Source organism: Muscardinus avellanarius, assembly GCF_963383645.1.
Source record: "Muscardinus avellanarius genome assembly, chromosome: 15".
NCBI classification, from domain to species: domain Eukaryota; kingdom Metazoa; phylum Chordata; class Mammalia; order Rodentia; family Gliridae; genus Muscardinus; species Muscardinus avellanarius.
The window spans coordinates 33,075,274-33,092,364 of NC_137801.1; positions in this window are offsets into that span (position 1 = coordinate 33,075,274).

Here is a 17,091-nt window from a genome sequence, read left to right on the forward strand (position 1 = left end):
ATATTTAGAGTTTATGTATCCTCTCACCTAAGGAGAGTGTTCTCATGTTATTCCACACAAACCCCAAACACCCTGTCTGCAGATCTGAGCGCAATCTGTTTCTGCTATGTGAAGCAAGCCTCTTAATTAGTCTCTCTGGTCCCACTCTCTTCCCCTTCTGATAATGCACCTGGCCAATGAATGAGCTTCTAAGATGCCAACAATGGAAATGTGAAGTCCTGAGGGGAGGATGAATTGGGAATAAATGAGAGTTCACATTTAGGCGTGTTGTGCTTGAGATGAGAGAGCAATCCAGGAGAACTATTGCAAGGGTAATGATAGTGATTGATTTAGATATATAAGCAAGGCGGACCTGGTGGTGCCTCCCTGCAATTCTAGTACTTGGGAGGCTGAAACAGGCAGATTGCAAGTTCAGGGCCAGACTCAGCATCTTAGGGAGGTCCTCAGCAACTTAGTGAGACCCTGTTTCAAACTAAAAAGTAAAATAGAGTTGTGAGTATAGCTCAGAGGTAGAATGCCTTTAGGTTCAACCCCTAGTACCACACCAAATATAAAACAGAGCTGGAGACATAGCAAAAGAAAGTAGAATACCCCTGGGTTCAATCCCTGATTGACGGGTCCAGCCCGTCAGCTGTGGGGCTTAGAAGAAGGTTGAGTGCTGACGGCCCCGAACAAAACCACATGGAGCCGGGAGACGTGTCAAGCAGGATCTTGTTTATTCTCTCAGGCAACCCAATTTAAAGCAAAAAACCGCAAGGGGGATTTCCAACAGGAAACTATTCTAACCTATCAAGCTAAAGGTCACTCTTGCATGTGTAAAGTACATAACTTGCAGCCAATCATTATCCAATGCATGAGGGGTTCACAAGCACGGAAGCATTATTTGAGCCAATAAGGCTCAACATTACCAAATTGGGCTAGCGGGGGTGGGGGGTAAGGGGAGTAGTTACACCCTCCATATCCGCTCGGCGCTACATGTCGCAGATTCATTCTTGGGAAATTCAGGAGGTTCTGCAGACCTGTGCTCGCTACATGTAGCTGATTCATCAAAAGTTCTGTCAGGCAGTTTGAGTAGACCCCAACACCTGATATCAGAAAAAAAAAGTTGAAGACCTTATTTATTTAATATCAAAGTGCAAATGGTGAGGCCCTGAGTTCAACCCCCAGCACTGACAAAAAATAAAAAAGGTTACAATGTGAAAATAATGTTATTGCATTCCATAACAAAATGGAGGCTATAGGATGATTTATTAAAGTGTAAATGTTCAGTCTTTCTCTTAGGCAAGTGTTTTCTAGATTTCCTTGCTATGTTTGTGATGTGGAATCTGGGAATGAATACTAGACATCTGAGCAGAGATGTTAGAAGAGAAAGGAGTAATTTAGACACAGAGGGAATAAGTCAGCCTTTAAAATATTGGAGAAAAGCTGCATGATAATGCACACCTGAAATCCCAGTACTGGGGAGGCTAAAAGAGGTAGATCACAAGTTCAAGGCCGGCCTCAGCAATTAGCAAGGACCACAGAAACTCAGTGAGAACCTATTTCTAAATAAAAATCAAATAAGACTGGAATATAGCTCAGAAGTAGAATACTCCTGGGTTCAATCCCCAGTACCACTAAAAAAAAAAGGGGGAACAAGGGAGAAAATACACAAAAGTCATAAGAAAATATGGGTACTACAGAAAGAGATTGGAATTAAAGAAAGAGATTGTGGGTTTAAAATTGAGGACTGAGGAGAATAGGATTTAAGTGCGTCCCTTCTGCATGAATGGGTTCCTCTGATATTCTTTGAGAGTAAAGATTAGAATTAGAATACTTTCCTTCAATTTCTATGTATCTTTGTAGAGTTTGGGGTACTTGGGACTCTAGAATGTACTACAGTTATAAGAAGAACGTCGGTGAAATAAATAACTGTCCATGATTTTGAACTGCCGAAATATTATCCTGTCATATCTAAGAAATCACAACACAGAAGCAGCTTTCTTTTATAACTTAATTTGCATTGCTTTTTAGAGTTTATAAGTGTCTTTGCATTTACATTTCATTTTATCTTTAGAATGATTCCTTGAATTATTATCATCCATAACTTACAGAAACCAAAGCTTCGAGAAGTGAGAGCTAAAAGTGGATCCGGATTTATAGCTGGTTTCAGTCAACCTAACATCTACTGAGGCTTAATTCCTGAGTTTCAGGTTGTGCCACATATTGGGGATGTAAAAATGAACAAGCATGCACCCAGTCCTCAAGCAGTACCGACTCCTTTCTTGCTCTTCCCTCATTCTTCCCAGAGGGTGGAGCTCCCTTTGAGCTTGGGCTGGGCTGGTTCACAGTGAGACCCGGCGCCGAACGTCACCCACGGATGCTGCCAATTCACAGGAAATACTGACTTCAGGGCATGCAGGCAGTTCCAAGCCTATGATAGAGCACTCAGAATTGCAAGGTTAAGGAAGTTATGGGAACCCTTGTGTGTGTGTGTGTGTGTGTGTGTGTGTGTGTGTGTGTGTGTGGCACTGGGGATTGAGCCCAGGGCTGCCCTACCACTGAGCTACATTTCCAACCCTCTTTTACAATTTTATTTTGAGACAGAGTCTTGGCAAGGTGTCCAAGGTGGCTTCCAGCTTGCGATCCTCCTGCCTTAGCCTCCAGGGTACTTGGGGTTATAGGTGCTGGGAACTCTTATAGACTGCTGGGAAGTTATACTGGAAAGAATTTTAGTAAGAGATATGAAAATTCAAGACACCCTTATTTTACAATCTAATAATTCTACTTTGTATATTCCCCCCCCAAATCAAACAAACCAACCCTTCCACTAATATAGGAGACACAAATGAATGTTCACTGAGCATCGTCTGTGACAGAAAAATATGAAATAACCTATATTTTCATCAGTCTGAGAATGGATGAGTGATTGTGTGATCACAGATTGGAATAGCACGTATTAATTAAATGAACTAGACAGCATGCACAAGGCCCAAGTTCAATCCCTAACATCACAAATAAGTAAATAAATATATATAAATAAATAATAAATAAAGCAGTTAGGCGTGGTGGCACACACCTCTAATTCTACTACTTGGGAGGCGGAGGCAGGGGGATTGCAGGTTTGCAGCCAGCTTCAGCAACTTAGTAAAGCTTGATCACAATTTAACATAATCCTGTTTCAAAAATAAAAACAAAATAGGGCTGGGGGCATTGCTCAGAGGCAGAATATGTGTACATCTTAAAAACATAATGCTGAGTGAAAAAAGAAAGTAGCAGAAGATACATAAAGTGTTCTACCTAATCCCAGTGTCGGGTGTCTGAGACAGGAGGATCACGGTTTGCGGACAGCCTCAGCTACTTAGTGAGGCCCTCTGCAACTCAGTGAGACCCTGTTCAAAATAAAGAGTAAAAAATAGGGCTGGGGGTGTAGCTCGGAGGTAGAAGGCCCCTGAGTTCTATCTCCAGTACTGCAATAAATAAATAAATAAATAAATAAATAAATAAATAAATAAATAAATAAATAAATTAAAGTGTTCTACCATTAACTTTAACACATGAAGTAGTACTAGATATTTCTACATGTGTTAAACACTTTTATTTTATTTTAAAAATTTTTTTATTTTTATTTTATTTTTTTGCGGGTCTGGGGATGGAACCCAGGGGCATTTGACCTCCAAGCTATACCCGCTGCCCTATTTTTTATTCTTTATTTTGAAACAGGGTCTCATTAAGTTGCAGAGGGCCTCACTAAGTAGCTGAGGCTGTCCGCGAACCGCGATCCTCCGGTCTCAGCCTCCCGAATGCTGGGATTACAAGCGTGCGCCACCACGCCCAGCTTTGTTAAACACTTTTAAATAGACATGGTAATAATAAAGTCTACATTCAGGATAGCAGTTACCTCTGCTGAGGAAGAAGAATAACAGCAGTGCATACAGAAGGCAAAGCCAAAATCTTTTTCTACTAAATTCTTTTTTTTTTTTTTTTACTAAATTCTTTCTACTAAATTTTTTCTACTAAATTCTTTTTCTACTAAAACAATAAAGTGAATGTGAAGCAAGTTTGGCAATAAGTTAATATTTGACCAAGCTGTGAGGGAGAATAAGAAGGCTGTTATTTTATCTCTATGCTTTCACGATTGAAACATTTTGTTTAAAGATATATATATGAAGTTGGGTGTGGTGGTACACAGCTGTACCAGCCACTCAGGAGGCTGAGGCAGGAGGATTGCGAGCTTGAGGTCAGCCTTGGTGATTTTGTGAGACTCTATCTCAAAAGAAAAAATAAAAAAGAATGGGGATGTAGATGTGCTTGCTTAGGATGCACAAGGCCCTATAGTCAATTCCCAGTAAACTCCTGGCAAAAAGAAAAAGAAAAAGAAAAAGAAAGGTATGTGTGGGCTACAGACTTTCCAATTCTAGGCTTTTTAGGATATTTTTTCCCCTTTGTGCAAACTTTTCTTGCGTTTTTGTTTTCCTCTTTTCATGTTGAAATTTCACTCATTCCTCCATAACTAGCTCAAGTTATTGAGAATTTCTGTGATGACTTTGTCAATCTACACAGTTTTATTTTTCTAAACCACCATATGTCTATAATGTTCTCTTGTATAGTGTTGTTGTATGACCAGACTTCTTTCATGATGTTGTTTAAATATCTATTGGGTTTACTGTATAGCAGCAGGGGCAAGTCTTTTTTTTTTTTTTTGTGTGGTCCTGGGGTTCCTGGAAGCCCTTTTACCTCTGGGCTACACTCCCAGACCTATTTTATACTTTTTTTAATTTTTGGAAACAGGGTCTCTTAAGCCAGTGCACCTGGCTTCGAACCTGCGCGATCCTCCTGTCTCCTCCTCCCAAGTGTGGGGATTACAAGCGTGGGCCACCGCGCCCGGCATAGGGGCAAGTCTTAAACTTTAAAAATTCTTGTTCAGTGCTCAGCAGAGCCTAACCAAATACTAAAGAAAAGTGGTATATTAACCATTAATCATAAAACTGTTACATAAAAAGTTGAAAATACTAGTTTGAACTATATTTGCTTTTATTTTCTCAGGGAGAGAATATCAATGTGCTACAAAATGACCCGAAATCTGGCAGCAGAAAGGAAAAGAAAAAGCAGCAGGTTTGTATATTACATACCCCGGACGGCCACCTCTTGACTGATTAAGTGTGAAAAAAATGTCTTATCAGAAAGAGTTTCCAAAACACATTTTATGACTAGGGAATTGCTTTAGTGATCATTACCATTTCGTTTTGTTTTTTTTTCAGTATTGAGGATCAAGTCCAGGGCCTCGTGAACTCTAGGCAAATGCTCTACTACTGACTTTTAAATTATTTGGGAAAACAAAGTGCTCTTATTATATGCTATATAACCACATATACACCTTGTTTTCATTCTACCTTCTTTCTATTATTTATTGGATTAAACATGAGAATGGTGTTCCCAAGAAACTAAAAAACAAAAATTATTCCACCTATTGATTCAGGAAGTATTTTTTGTTATTATTATTGTTATTGTTGTTTTATTTTTTTATTTGTGTTGGTGGGAAAGGGTGTGTGTGCGTGTGTGTGTTTTACTAAAGACTGAACCAGTAAAACATTCTACCTCTGAAATCTCTGAGCTATACCCATAGCCCCATTCTATTCTATTCTATCTATTCTATTCTATCTATTCTATTCTATTCTATTCTATTCTATTCTATTGTGGTACTGGGGATAGAACATTGAACCCAGAGGAATTATACCTCCAAGCTATACCCCCAGCCCTCTTTTATTTTTATTTTAAAATAGGGCTTCACTAGATTGATGAGAATCTCACTATTTGCTGAGGCTACTCTGGAACATGTAAGCCACCTGTCTCAGCCTTCTAGATACTGAGAGTATAGGTATTGCCACGATGGCCAGTTTGTAAGAAAGAATTTTGAAGAAAAAAATTTATAATTAGCTCAATTTACTCCTAGTACATACTATGAAAAGTATGTGGTACTGGAGATAATAACTTGAAAATAAGGGTTGCCTGAAACAGCGTAAAAGTTACTCTACTAGTCCAGGTGGAACTAAAGAGCAGGGGAAACAGTAAAAGGTCTCGCCTGCATCGCCACTCCTTGGAACTGAGAGTTGGGTATCAAAGGAGATAAGTTTAGAAGTCATTATGGCAACTTTTAAAAAAAGCATTTAGTCCCTGGTGACTTGCACTGGACCTTTGTGATGTTTTATGAAACCAGGTCACCATCTCGTGGTTCTTTGGCCCAGGTGCTACAACACCCAAAATACAATTACTAAATTAAACCTTACCTATAATCTGCACTTATAACTTCATTTTAACTTTGCAATGTAATTTGAGGAGAGATATTCGAAAATTATTTTTTGCTTTTATCTCTGTTATTTGTGTCCTGGCAAAGAAAATGCAAAGTACAAAGGTGCCTTGCAATTTGGTAGGCGAAATATTTCCTCATGTTCATCTCATTTGCAAATGTTCATGTTGAAGCAAAGTCCTAAAGCATAGTGACCCCAGTATTCCTAAGTCGTGATGCGCTTTATCATCAGTCTGCAAGTTTTTTTTTTCCCATGTGAAGAGAAGGAAGAAATGATGGTGTGTAGATAATATATTATGAGTATATTGGGTTCCTGAAGTTCCTAAAGTCTAAGTGTTTATAACTTATAATTAGTTTCTAACAGAAATAGCATAACTAATTATGGTTAGATTCCAAAACAAGGCCACAAAACCTAATGTAACATTAGTAGGTGTAGCAGGATAACTTGATTGGGAAACTGTATTTTGTTCTCTTGTCTTTTAACTCATAATTAAAAGAAGAAAAAAAAAACTGGTTTTATTCTCTGTAGATAGAGGATTAAGACATGGTGATTTTCTAACTCATAGGGCACCCGGGCAGAATATCAATTATTTGGTATGGAAAGGGCAAGACAAGGGGAATGGCCTGCCTGCAGGAGAATGTGCATCTGGAGCCCAGAGAGAAGACAGGAGTCAGCTTCCACAAACAGCGAGGAGCTATGCCAACTTGCAAATAGACCACCAGAATGGTACAGACCAGTGATGGGATCACCAGCAAGGAGACTTGCTGGTAAAAGTACTAATTTATACTAGGCTGTAATAAATCAAGGGCAAATTTTATAAAGTTTAGGGTTACTATTAAGAGATTTTTGCAGTCCAACCCAGTGGGGGAGTGGCAGCAGAGGAGATACACACCATAGTTGCAGCTCCCCGTGGGAAAACGCCCAGCCTGGCACCCCCCATGGTCTAAAGCAGCCTCGATTGACTCCCTGGGTCTGAGACTTTGCAATACAACCCAGTAAAGGAGTAGTGGGAACTGAGATACCACAGACCCGAGATCCAGAGCAACTTAAGTAAAGTCGTAGTGACCCAAGGGAAGAACCCAGAGAAGGCACAAACTTCCAAAATCATGGGAAAGAAGAATAACAATGGAGCAATGAATGCCCACAACCCCACAACATCAGAACCCGATAAAACAGAAATTCAGAGATTTCTAGAAGATCAAATCAGGAAAATAACTGTAGAAATAATAGAGGTGTTTCGAAAAGAACTCAGAGAGAGCCAAAAAGAGATAAAGGATGCAATTAATGAAGTAAAGACCTCAATTCAAAGTACAAACAACTGATTAGACTACATGGAGAAGAGAATCTCGCTCTTAGAAGATGATCACTCCAAAAATGAGTGCATAGTTTCTAACTTAGAAAAAAAATCCGACAGCAGGAATCTGACATTGAAGAAATATGGGCCCATTTTAAGAGAGCTAAGCTAAGAATAATTGGAATAGAGGAGGGAAAAGAAGGTGAAACCAAAGGGATCAGCATTCTCTTCAAGAAAGTAATAGCAGAAAATTTTCCAAACATAGAGCAAGAGGTCGATACACAGTTCCAGGAAACTTATAGAACTCCCTTCAGACAGGATCGGAGAAGAGGATCCCCACGCCACATAATTGTCAAAATGACCAATGTGGAAGCCAAGCAGATAATCTTAAAGGCAACAAAAACAAAGGGCCAAGTGACATTCAGAGGCAAACCAATTAGAATCACTCCAGACTTCCCAAACCAAGTCATGAGAGCCAGAAGGGCTTGGAGTAACATATTCCAAATTCTGAAAGAAAACAACTTCCAGCCAAAAATTTCCTACCCAGCAAAACTTTCTATCAAATTAGATGGGGAAATAAGAAGCTTCCATGACAAACAGAAACTGAAGGAATTTATGTCTTCAAAACTAGCATTAGAGAAAATACTCAAAGAGATTAACTACAAAGAAGAAATAGGTAACACACACCAGAACCAGAGAAACAAGATTTTCCATCCAACAGACAACTAAGATTGGTTATCTGTGGAGATTCATTATTTATGTTAGTCTTTTACCTATCTCTAAATTGTATTGTTTGCTTTTATTGTTGCTAATTTTTAGGATTTCTAGTTGGAATACTAATATACCTTCAGATATAGCATTTGGAAATATTTTATCCCATTCTATCAGTAACTTTTAACTCTGTTTACATTGTCTTTGGATATACAATATTTTTTTTATTTTTTAGGGAGTTTATTTACCCTTTTGTTGCCTGTGCCATTGAAATCATATCCAAGAAATCACTGCCAATTTCAATGTTGTGAGGTTTTATGACCCATATTTTCTTCTAAAAGTTTATAGTATTAAGATTTATATTTAGGGCTTTTATCTATTTTGAGTTAATATTTGTATATGTGTTAGGTAAGGGTCCAATTTTATTCTTTTTCATGTAATTATTATTTTTCAACAATATTTAGTTAAAAGATTATTATTTCCTCCACCAAATGTTCGTGGAAACCTTGTCAAAAATAACTTGACAATATATGGAAGAATTTATCTCTAGGCTTTTATTTAACTCCAATAGTTTATATATCTGCCTTTAGAACAGTGCTACACTGTTTCAATTATTGTAGCTTTATATGGTTTGAAATCAGAAAATATACATTTTCTAGCTTTGCTCTTCTTCGAGACTGTTTTGGGTATCTAGAGTCCATATTCCATATCAGGATAGACTTTTTCTGAAAAATAAATAAATGTATGATAGTTTCACCTAAAAGAAAAGAAAAAGTATTCTTTGGTAAGAAAGAAAGCAAAAAGAAATATTGAAATGTTATCTTTAAGTCATCAAAAGCTTGGTATCAGACAAATGAAACTGTTTTGTGAGATTATCATCGTTAATATTGGATAAATTGCTATAATACTAGATGTCAACCACTAAGCCAAGGATGGGAAGGAGGGATGGGGAGGGAACGGGGTGGGGATCGGGTAGGGGCTAACTGGGCGACGTGTGCATGTATGTCTACAAAAGTATTATCTTTATACCATTATGATGTATGAATACAGTGCACCAATAAAAAAAATAAATGGTGAGGTTTCACAATGATAAAAATACCAACTCTCCAAGAAGACATACAATCGTAATTTTATACACAACCAGTAATATATTTCAACATACTTAGTGAAAGTGAAAAATTGCCAAATCTACAAGGAAAAAGAAACAAATCACCACTAACCACAGTACTTTTGACACATGTTTTTCAGTAACCAATAGAGTAGACAAAAATTAGGAAGAGTAGACACCATTTAAACAGCATGACTAACAACTGAGATTTATGGAATATTTCCCCCCACAACTGCATTTCGTTTAAACATGGATCATTTACTGAAATAGACAATAACTTAGGCCATAAAGCACACCTCAACATATTTCAGAAGATTTAAATCATATACAGTATGTTCTTTGAGCAGAAGGAATTAAGCTAATAATCAACAATTTTTTAATAAACTAGAACATTTCTAACTACACTGAAATTAAACAATATGTTTATAAAGAATACATGGGTCAAAGAAGAGACCACAGTGGAAATTAAGAAATAGTTTAAATCACACTGGAATATGACACATCAAAATCTTTAGGATGTGGTTAAATTTGTATTTGCAGAAGATTTATTATCTTAATGGCTAGAACATACAGCTTTAAACAAGAATTACCTATGCATTTATCTCAAGAAGTTAGAAAAAGCACAAACTGAGATCAAAAGTAAATACCAAGAGTTTTAGCCAGTCTATATCTATTACAGAAACCGAATACTAGCCAGGAATATGGTGCTCACCTGTAATCTCAGTACTTGGGAGGCTAAGAAAGGAAAATCACAGGTTCAAGGCCCTTGTGCAGTAACTTGGTAAGATCGGTTTTCAAAATAAATAAACAGAGATGGAAATATAGCTCAGATGTAGAATGCTCTTAAGTTTAATTTCTGGGATGACAAAAAAAAAGAGAGAGAAAAGAAAAGAAAATGAAGAAAAAGGGAATAGCAAATTCAACTCTTCATATAATTTTAATAAATCTTTATCAGTAAATTCTAAACACTTAAGGAAAAATAATGCCAGTCTCCTATAACTCAGAGAATAGAAAAAATGAATACTTGCTAACTCATTTTACTAAGCCAGTGAAACACTGTTCCCAGAACCTGAAGTAAATACAATAAAGGAAAATTATGGGCCAGTTTCTTTTTTTAATCAGAGATGAAAAATAATCCTAAATTAAAATATCAGCAAAACAAATCTGGGAATATATAATATATAAAATGGCCTTTCAAGCATGAAAGATCAGTCTTAACCTTGATAGTCATATTCTATACCCAATTAATAGAATAAAAGAGAAAAATTAAATGATCATCCTTACAGGTACAGAAAAGAAACTTGATAAAATTTAACATCCACTCATGATTAAAAACTCTTTAAAAATCCAGGTGTGGTGGCACACACCTGTAATCCAGTACTTGGGAGGCTGAGAAAGGAGGATCACACAGGTTCGAAGCCAGCCTCAGCTACTTAGTGAGGCTCTCAGCAACTTAGTGAGACCCTGTTTCCAAATAAAATATAAAGTAGGTCTGGGAGTGTAACCAGAGGTAGAAGGCCCCTGGGTTCCACCCCCAGTACCCCTGACACACATACACACCCACAAACACACACACACCTCTTAAAAAGTAAGAATTTTTTCCCCTTTCTGGTAACCTTTATTCTAAAATAACTTTAGGCTTACAGGAAAGTTGCAAAATCAATTGGAAGAGAACTTGTATAACCTTCACTAAAATCCTTTTTTTTTATTCTGTCATATTTGCTTTATTATTTTCAGTCTATCTATATTATCTTTCTGAACCACTTTAGGGTAAATTGTAGAGCCCGGCATGGTGGTGCACACTTGTAATCCCAGTACTTGGGAAACTGAGATAGGAGGATCTCAGTTCCCCAGACAGCTTCAGCTATTTAGTGAGACCCTCTGCAACTTAGTGAGACCTTGTTTCAAAATAAAGAATATAAAAATAGGGCTGGGGGTGTAACTCAGAGGTAGAATGCCCCTGGATTCCATTCCCAGTCACACCCTCCCAACACACAAAAACAGTAAGTTGTAGGAATGATGACTATCTCTAAATTACTTTTATGTATATATCCTAAGTAAATGGAAATTTACTTATATTACTACAGTAAAACTAGCCAAATCATGACATGATACATTGTAATCCAGTCTATAGACTTTATTCAAAACTCACCAACTATCTTTTATATTTTTAATGTATTTTCCTAGTTCAGGACCTAATCTATGAGCACGCATTTCATTTAGTTGTTATATCAATTTGTTCTCTTTAGATCTATCATTGCTTTAGAGCACTATGTTATTCAGCTTTCTATTGTTGTCACAAAATACCTAAAAAACAATAACAACTTAAAGGAGGAAAGAGTTATTTTGGCTCATGTTTCCGAAGTCTCAGTCCAGGGTTTGCCAGCTCCACTGCTCTGGGCCTGAATTGATGCAGAACAAAGTGGTGGGTGGGGAGGGTGTGGTGGAGCAAAGCTGCCAGAGCCAGGGCAGCCAAGAAGCAGAGGAGGGAGGGGGGGAGAGGAGGAGGGAGAGGGAAAAGGGAGAAAATGTGAGGAGTGGGCTGGGAATGCAAATTAAAATCATAGTGAGATACCTTCACCTGCCCATTAGAATGGTGAACACTAACAAGACGGACAATACCAGAAGTTAGTAAAGATGTGGAGCAACCGGAACACGCGCGTTGCTGGTGGGGATGTGAATAGTACAGTCACTTTGGAAAAGATCACTCTCCCCCAGCCTTTCTGTGTGATGCTGGAGACTGAACCCAGGGGCATTCTGCCTCTGAGCTACACCCAGCCCTGTGTGTGTGTGTGTGTGTGTGTGTGTGTGTGTGTGTGTGTGTGTGTGAGAATCAGGGTCTTTTTAGGTTGTGGCACCACTCTTGGCTAAGATTAACACTTTTTTAAAAAGTTAAACATATGGCAGGGCATGGTGATACTTGTAATCCCAGTACTTGGGAGGCAGAGACAAGAGGATCACAGGTTTTAGGCCAGTGTGAGTTAACTTAGCAAGACCCTGTTGCAAAATAAAAATAGTAAAAAATAATATATCTCCCAGTACCACACATACACACAAAGTTAAACATGAGTTTAGCATAAGACACAGCAATTCCAGCTCTAGATACCTATTTTATTTTATTTTTTTGTGGTAGTGGGGATGGAACCCAGGGGCATTCTACCTCTGGGCTGCATCCCCAGCCCTATTTTTATTCTTTATTTTTTGAAATCGGGTCTCACTGAGTAGCTGAGGCCATTCACAAACTGTGATCCTTCTGTCTCAGCCTCCCAAATGCTGGGATTATAAGCATGCACCGCTATGCCTGGCTAGATACGTACTTTAGAAAAATGAAAACATATGGATATACGTACACAAACATGTGTACTCAAATGTTAATTTCAGTTTTTTCATAATGGTCCTAAACTAGAAACAAAAATTTCCATTACAAGTGAATGATAAGCAAATTGAGATTTATCCACACAGTGGAATGCTAAGTAATTAAAAGCAATAAACTAAAACTGGCATGTTGGACACACCTGTAATACTGATACTTAGGAGACTAAGACAGAAGGATCACCGTTTTGAGGCCAGCCTCAGCAATTTATCAAGTCCTTAGTAACTGAGACCTTGTTTCAAAATATTAAAATATTTAAAAATAGAGTTGGAGCTGAGTTCGATCTCCAGGACCAAAAATAAATAATCCAATAAATAAAAATAAGCAACAAATTATTTGCTGACATGACAGAGATGGAATTTTAAAAGGATTATGTTCAGTGAAAAAAACCAGACATGTAATACAATCTAAAAAATTATTCTTTTTATATAAAATCCTAGACAAGTGTTATAGTTTGGATGCAAAATGTACCCTGGAACTTCTGCTCCGGGGGCAGCCATGCTCGAGGTGGGTGCCTGGGGGCCTGGCCAGGTGCAGTGTGTGCTGGTGCTAATCCAGACAGGGTCTCTGAGGGTGTGACTGAGTACTGCGTGTGCTCATGCGTGTGCGTGTGTGTGTGTATGTGTGTGTGTGTGTGTGTGTGCCGGCCTCACCCAGCTGTAGCATCTGGCTCTAACTCTCAATGACCTTTTGCTCTCTTTTTGTTCCCCACGACGATGCCCTAAGAATCCTAGCTCCTGCTTGGAAGCCTGCATAAAATGGACTATATATTTATACGGACTGAAATTCCCAGTTGTATAAACAGGTGAATTTTCTTTCCTCTAAAGGTGTGTGTGTGTGTGTGTGTGTGTGTGTGTGTGTGTGTGTGTGTGATTTGGGGTCACAATAGAGAAAGCTGACTGAAACAAGTTGTAGTAATAGAACACATAACAACATTGCCATTGGTCAAGGTGTTGCCGACTAATCTCAGTTGGGTCGTTATTGTCAGCTCCTGGTCAAATCCTCAGAAAGATGGGGCAAAAGGCAGGTGGAGTTCTGCAGAAACTTATCTGCAGCGATTCTTTCCCCTCTATGAATTCCTTAAGTTTTTAGGTACGACGCTTTGGAAAGAACCTGAGATGGACAAAGGCTTCTTGAGCCAATGACACTTTATTACAAAAACCCCAAGAAATTTATACCCTTCACCAGTAAAGTTAATAGTAAGAGGAAAGGAAGTGAATGTAATCACTGTGAAACAATAGTGAATGACACGTAAACAGAGGTAAAAAAAACTAGTCCGGTTTTCAGCTGGCTTTTGGCTTTCAAGGGATTAACTCCGGATCTCTCCCAGATCTTGCAGTCAAGCAGTTCCAAAGGGCAATCCTTCAGAAGAAAACGGGCACACCCAAGGCTTGGAGGCTTCTCGGGGAATCTTCTTTAACTTTCCTGGAACTTTCCATCTTTTGTGCTCAGTTCCATATAGCAAGTGTGGGGAGATGTGGTGATTCAGGTGGATGTGATAGAGTTTCTCCAGGTGTTGGCATTTTACCTTCTAAATCTGAAAGCTTAAGCAAACTCACAACACAGTTTGGTAGACAAAATACCACAAACAACACCACAAAGTTCTTGGTTTTAACTGTCAGATGTATTTCCTTAACTGCTGAACACTCTTCTTTAGACAACGAGCCTATTAAAAGTCTATCCATCTTTAATAATCCATTTCCCTGTCACAAGCCCTCTGCAACCTGCTCTTAACCTTCTAATTCCTTTCTTTCCCAGTTGGGACTTTCTTATGATAAGCTCTTCTTCATGCAAAAATGCCTTTTTTCTTCAGGAATATTTACACTGGGCGTAAAAGTCAACAATCTTTTTCCTTGGCTCTATTGTATTTGGGCAACTAAGTTGTTCATCAACTAAATTGCTTCAAAGTCACACACAAAATTTTATCTTCTCTGTCTCTAGGCAGGATCTCAAGTGTGAACAAAGTTTCCTTAAACTGAGCTACCGGTTACCGGAGTTAATAGCTTAACCTAGTGATAGGAGTGAGGGTCGGAGACCCTTTGTGATTGCTGCAGCTGGAATGCTTATCACAGCATCTGAGTTCTGGCCAGTTTTTTCATTACTATTGAGCAAAGCCAAGGACGTTTAGACAAATTATTAGAGAGTTTATTTCCACGGACTCAGTTTCTATTTATAGTCCTAATTTCACATCACTGGAGCAATTCGTGTAGAAAGTTAAAAGGAATAATAGTGAAGGGTATCTAAAAGTGGGGGGTACTTTGGCCAGAGACGACACCTCCTTCTCGGGGCGTTTTTGCCGATTTAACTATGTGGAGTGGGGGTCTCAACACATAGATGCCGAGGCAGCAGGATGTCTTGGCATCAAGGGATGGGAGAAATGAATTGACTTCAAAGGACACATAGGAATTTTATGGGTTAATGAAAAGATTCTACATCATGATCATGAGAATGGTGACATTATAGAATGCATTTATAAGACTCAAATAATTATACTCATAAAATTGACGAACTTCACTGTATGAAAATCATGTCTCAATAAAAAGGTCAAAAACTTGAACAGGTACTTTATAAATGAGAATATCCAAGTGGCCAATAAACATTAAAAGACACAAACTAAAGTCAGAATGAGATATTGTTATATACCTCTCGTTATGTCTAAAAGCAAGTGAAACTCCATGCTATGGGCAAGGATCTAAATTGGTCCACCACTTTGGAAACTGGCACTGTCTCGGAGTGTTGAATATACGCACAATCTATGACTCAGCAATTCCAGTGTTTTTTGTGGTAGCTGAAATTTAGAAGCAGCCCAAGCACCCTTTAGTAGTAAAATGGAATGGACAAAGAAATTATCATAAATCTGAACTCTATAATACTATACCACAATGAGCATGGGTGAGCTACTGTCCCATATGATATGAAAGGAGCTTATAAGCATAATATTGAAAGAAACCACACACAAAATGGTACATTTGTTTAAAGTTTAAAAACAGCAATAGATGTCAGGATTGTGGTTACCTGATAGAATATAATAATTGGGTGGGAGCTAATGGGACTTCTTGGACCAGGGAGCTAAGGGGACCAGTCCTCCTTGGGCTCCATAGTGGTTACATGGGTGTGTTTCACTCTGTGAAAATTCACTGAGATTCTCCCTTGTGATGTGTCCTATTTTCTTTGTGTCATGTTTAACAACATTGTTATTTAAAAAATTATGATCACGCTAATGCTGTACAATAGTCATAACACAGAGGCACAATTTATAACCAGGTAAATTCTATTAATCTGAATTTTCCTAATCTAATATTACCTTAAAAATGGAAATCCAAACATGCAAAACAGAAAATTGTTTGTAGAACAAAGCACCTTTCACTTTATAATGCAACACATCAAATGCAAGAAAGGGAAAATGTAACACTATAGCAGATCCATTTTTCAACTTTGTAAATTTATCCTAAGGAAAGAAATAATTCAATGCTAGCTGTGAATATGTTAATTTTAAACATTATGTCTGCTTGAAAAAACTGAAATCAGTTCAAATATCCAACCACTGGATCAAAATTTAATGAATTATGACAGACCAATACAAGATAATAACATGCATTAAAATGATGAATAGAAAGCTCTACAGAAGCACTAAACATTATTGTAGGTATAATGCTAGGTAGTAAAATCTAGATGTAAGAGGATATATACATCATGATTCTAACTGCACAGAAGTGGGCCAAGAGGTAATGTGAACAAATAAAAAACTGTTGTATGGGGTGATACGTGTATGGATTTGGGGAGTTGTTGGGTAAATCCACATGTCACCCAAATTTTCTTTATTATTATTTTGATCATTAGAGTTTTTATTGATTAAGCTAACAAATAAAAAGATTTATGGAACTAGACAGGAGTAACCTATAGAATTTAGGGAGAAAAGAGAGAAGAGGAACCAGATGGGTACAGAGGTCTTAGAAATAAAAGTTCTTCAGCCAACTCTTCAAGTTTCTACCTCCTGTCCCTGTGTGCCTCCATTCAAGATTCAGATTGTGGGTAGATAAAATCTTATCATTCTCTTCTGAGTTCACCCCCTCTTCTAATTGGCAACCACGTCTGAACCACCTGAGGTTGAGAAAAGGCACTTGAGAGATAGGGATCGTGCTGTGACCAGAACACAAACTAGAAGGATGCTGAGCAGACCCAAATGGCTGGCCGTTTGTGAAACCTTACATCATCTTTTCAATAAGTGGAGTATTGCTATCTTTTCCCTCATATTAAATAAAAATATGCTTGTGGTAAAAAAATGCAAAATTCAGAAAAGCATAAAGTAAAAGAGTAA